Genomic DNA, 5,632 nt, shown 5'->3' with positions numbered 1-5,632 from the left:
TTATTACGTCCCAAAATAGCTGAAAATTTGACTATGCAAATATTGAAGTCTGAAGGATTAGATCAGTTCCATTTTTAGGTAAAATTTCTTTTATCAATGATGTAACGGATACAAATTAAAAATTCATTTTTAAATTCCTTAAATACTAAGGGTTTCAGTAATTGTATTTTTTAAAGTAGAAACCTTAATATATTGGTTAAGTTAAACTTTTTATCAAGCTCAGACATAGAATTTTATTGGATTATATTGAAATTGGCAAGTATTCAGTTTCAAACATCTAGCGGAAGGTAAAGAATTTTGCATTAGGTGATTCATAGATTTAAGTTCATTAAAAATGAAAAGCATTAATAGAAAACTGTTAGTTCTTTAATAATAGATTTAAAGCTTTCACGATGATTCATTTTGATGACAAAAGATATTTCGGGTTTCACTCGTGTAAAAAACTAAGAATTTTGCCGACATTTCGTGAACATTGCAGTTCACTTCTTCAGGGCTGACCTGAAACTGAGGTATCAGGTTGTGTTGTTCTTATGTATACTTTCTACGATGCCTGTGATTGACTAGAGCGCCCCACCGTGGGGACTGGTCGAACCTGTCTGATAACCAATTCTACGAACAAACCTCAGGGGCAGCAATGGGATTCCCAATTTCGACTGTAATAGCCAATGTCTTAATGGAACATCTCGAAACTAAATTCTTCCACCAAGCCAAGCTTAAGCCGGAATTTTGGTTTCGTTACGTTGATGACACTTGTCATATGGCGACATGGACGAGATGAACTAAATAAGTTTTTCGATTTTATCAATCGATTACATCCTAATATCCAGTTCACCATAGAAATAGAACAAAACGGAAAATTGTCTTTCTTAGACGTATTAGTTTACAAAAAATCTGATAACACATTAGGACATGAAGTTTACAGAAAACCCACTCATACAAACAGATACCAACATGCCTCCTCCCACCATCATCCATCGCAAAAACAATCGGTCATCAACTCCCTTGTATACAGAGCTGTCGCCATGACAGATAAAGATAATTTACAAAAAGAATTACAAAACGTTAAACAAATCGCAATACAGAACGATTACACAAAAAAACAAATTGATAAAGCAATAAGAAAATACACTCAGAAAAGCAAGTCAACACAACCTACGAAAGAAAAAGAAAAATGACCACCACCCTACCCTACATTCAAGGTGTCACAGAACAAATAGGAAGAATTCTCAACAGACACAACATGCAAACCATATTTAAACCACCTGCGAAAATAGGACAACTACTAAACAACCCTAAAGACAAAGAGGCAGCCCTAAGTGATCCAGGAGTATATAAAATCCCTTGTTCTTGTGGCAAAGTCTATATTGGAGAAACCGGGAGAGTGGTGAGCCAACGCATAAAGGAACATGAGAGTAAAGTCAGGCTAAAACATTTCACGCAATCAGCACTCGCTGAACATCATATCGAAACAGGACATACAATTTTATTTGACAGAACAACAATCATTCCAAAAACACACAATATCTTTCCAAGAAAACATAGAGAAGCAATCGAAATTTTAAAACACCCTAGTAACATCAATATTATTTAAATACTAAGAACATATGTGAAAGAATGTTGCTAAGATGGTTTGAGCATGTTCAGAGACTGAAAGATGAACGACGAATAGTTTATAAAAAGAGTTTCAACGGAGTAAATGACGCTGGAGAGATTGAGCAGTACCCTGGGTCAGAGCAATGTTGCGGAACGAACGTGTTATTAATATGAGTAACACGGGAATTCTAAATCAATATAAAAATCGAAACCCTCCTCCCTACATTACTCCCTTCCTTACAAAGTGAGTCACGCCCACCCCGAAAGGGAAATGGCTTAATGTTGTATATACATATTTCATAAAGTTTATTAGGTTCCTAAATTATATTCTTACAATACAAAAAAATCTTCTACATTAAGTAGAATAAAGGGAAGATAATTATGATTTGAAAGATTTATAAGATAAATGTCTTCACGTAGAAATGATTAATTTTCTTCAACAATATTATAGTCTAATTACAATTACACTGAAGTGAACATAATTAAATTTTCAAATCTTTGATAGCTCAAGGCTTTTAAGAGCAAATGATTAATATTCTTAGAAAATACCTTCGTAAATAATAAAGTAAATTATCCTTCCCCAAAGATACTTATGAATATCCCATTAAAAAACGATCAAAAATGTTCTCAGACGTCAAAGTTTGTCTTAATAAAGTACCTCAAATACTGAAATAAGGATAAATATTTCAATAATTGTGGTCCTAATTCGTTCAATAAATGGGAGAATTAGATTTTTTCATTATCCACTGCTTTCGTTCCATGTATCGAGCCCATAGCTATAAGTATATTTAACTAAAGTAGGTACATGTTATAGCCAGACGAACTCAGCGAACGAACTTTTTCAATTAAAAAGTATAAATTAAGCTAGCAATTGAAAGTACAGTTCATCTACTCTTCTTTCATTTGCTAGCTTAATTTATACGCCTACATTTTCTCAACACTTAATGATATTATTTTTCATTTATACAGAATTCACTTAGAAACTAGATTAAATGCATTTCCTTCCTGTATAATTGCACATTGTTTCTTTTTCAATTTAATTCAGTACACACTTATTTAATTCAAACTATATATTAAATTTTTCACTGAAATTTATTTTTCAACCTTTGTTAATCCGTATTTTTTTAATTGCACTGGCTCTAAGAATGAACTTTCATAACTTCGAAACCAGCAAATTTTGACACATAATTCGTATACGCGATGTTAGGAAATTAAAATTCTTTAAAAAATTCAAGCAGAATTTGAATGAAATTTTATTTTGATATTCTAATGGGAATTATAAAATATTACACATTAAATTCCTCATGCTCGGGCTTTTAACGACGTATTAAAAATTCAGGAAGTGAGGCGCAATAATTTGAATGGCGCATAAATTCGAGCTTACGTAATTCATGTACCCCTGAAGTCATATATGAGCTTCACTTTTTGGACACACATACGCAAACACACACTCGCAAACCTACAAACACAAACGCGCATATATATATAAAGAGTCCGAGTTATATTTTTCCATTATATTGTAACATTAAACCTTAGTAACTACAATTAAAGTTTTTATTAACGCCATAAGGCCTTCAAGATCGGTATGATTAGATTAGTATTTTAATTTTTTCCTTCACTTTGTAAAAAAGATATCCATCAAAACAAAGTCTTTTCTACAAAATTTTTTAATTTACTATTACCCCCCAAAATTATACAACATTTTTCATGTTTATCGGGTTTTGCTGTATTTACCAAGTGTAATCTTTTTTGTCATTTACTTTTCTAGATTTGACGAAATCAGATTAAACATAATGCACAAATATTAAAAACTCTTAGTAAAGAATTTCCATTTAAAATTGTTGCTAAAAATATAAAATTAAGTTTTACGATAAAATATTTAAGAAAATTGTATAATCTCGTGTTAATAGATTTTATAAGTGTTTATTATGATCGCAATTGTTCATAAAAAGTTTTAGGATACTTTTTAAAGATAGCTACAATTGTGAATTCACCATCTTGTTATATTTGAAGTGTTTATTGTTTAAAATCATGAAAATTTGAATTTTTAAGCATCTTAATTCAAGACTATTGATTGCATAATGGAAAATGATACAATTTTCAATTATGTCTTTACCTAGCTCATTTTTGAAGATTTAAAGTTGAAATTTTTTTAATTTGATAGATTTCAAATTAAAAATTCTTAAATTTTTGATATTGCAGTTAAAGATTCTTCAATTTTTAATATGTTTAATTTAGAATGATGCAATTTGAAATATTTTTTCAAATTGCTTAATTTTGGAGTTATAAAATTGGAACCTCTTTAATTTTAAAGATATGTATATAAAAATGCTTAAATTCGGACAATTTAAAGTAAACTAAAAGTGAAGCATTCCATTTCAAATATTCTAAATTGAAAGAATTTCGATTTTAAGTCATCAAAATTACATATTGTAACAGTGAAATTTAAAACGTGTATAATTTTTAAACTGAAGGGTTCTTCAATTATTAAGGTTTTAGAGTCTTGAAAAATTAAAAATCTTAAATTATAAAGTATATAAATAAAAATTCTTAAATTTGTATGATTTTGGAGACCAAATTAAAGAATTGCCATTTTCTCAAAAATAGAATTGAAAATTATTAGATTTTCAAGATTCATATATCACAGGTATTTAATTTGGTACATTTTTTTCGAAAATGAATTTCAATTTTGAAGATTTACAATAGGAAATAAATTTTGCTTTAAATTTGCAAACAAAAGATCTTTAACGTATGTATATTTGATATGCATAAAAGAAAATGATGCAATTTTAAAGACTTTTTTAAAATTAGTTCAGTTTAGAAGATTTTAAATTGAAATGCCTTTAATTTAATAGACAATTCTGGTATATCGGGTAAATGGATTTTATTTAATAAAACATGACTGAGAATATTTGAAAAAAATACGCAACACCGCCGGGGGGGGGGCTGACAATTTTTTTACGGTTTGTTACAAGGGTGAGGGGAGAGGCGCAAAATTTAAAAAAAATGTGCTACGTAATTTATGGATGGCCTCTTGTCTGAAAATAGAAGAGGTAACTCCCAATGATTCTTATCTTCCATACACAATAATTATGCCAACATACATTCGTATGTATTTTAACTGTACAAAAGTCACGTTTCATGTCGCAGAACTCTCGGTAAAAAGCCAACGAGAATAAGTGAACTGAATACTAAGCAGCAGACTCCGTAATTCGATTGAATCTTCTTCAAAGCGATCACGTCGTTGGGGTGCCAAATCTCTCGCAAAACTTCATTTTCCGAAAGCAGAAAATTTGCGAGAAACAAAGGATCAAGAAATTATTAAGTTAGGTTCACGTGGAATGATCCGAGTTTCATTTTTATCAAGGGATTTTTCATTTATTTTGCTTCGTTTTGGAAACTTCTAAACATAAATTTATAGTAGATAATTTGATTAATACGATTTTTTCTTGTATTATTTAAATGATATTAAAATCTACAACATTTACAACTTTTTACATTTAAATATTTATAAGGTGGATTTGGAAAAATTCAAGTTTGAGCCCTACGACTTTCCATCGTTTCCAACTTATTTTTTTGTAATATGAACTAACTTCAGTTGGTTTCAAATGATGTATTTTGTTTTGAGCATTAACCTGAAAAATTGAACTGTGTGAAGCTAGTTTAAATGAAAAGAAAGCAATTTTTTTTCAACTAACATGGACCGAAGATCTCACAGACCGCTGCGTATATTTATATCCAATTAAATAGGCAAAGAAGTTTTTATTATCCAACTTGTACAAATATATAAAGGGACAATCGTATAATTAAGAAATTAAGAAATTTGTTCATTTTTATTATTATTAATATTCTGCATCAGTGGGTGGAGGGACTCACATATAAGAAGCATGGTGCGGTCTGGGAGACTGCACGTTCATGCGTCCATACTAATTAGTCAATCTTTGCTCAGATTGGGGATACAAGGCATACAATTTTTCTGGGGCAACCTAGACATTTTTCGAATTTAATCCCGATTTTTTAATTTAAGCCTCCTTAACTT

The sequence above is a fragment of the Belonocnema kinseyi genome, chromosome 3, assembly GCF_010883055.1.
Source record: "Belonocnema kinseyi isolate 2016_QV_RU_SX_M_011 chromosome 3, B_treatae_v1, whole genome shotgun sequence".
NCBI lineage: Eukaryota > Metazoa > Arthropoda > Insecta > Hymenoptera > Cynipidae > Belonocnema > Belonocnema kinseyi.
This window is presented reverse-complemented; position numbering follows the sequence as displayed.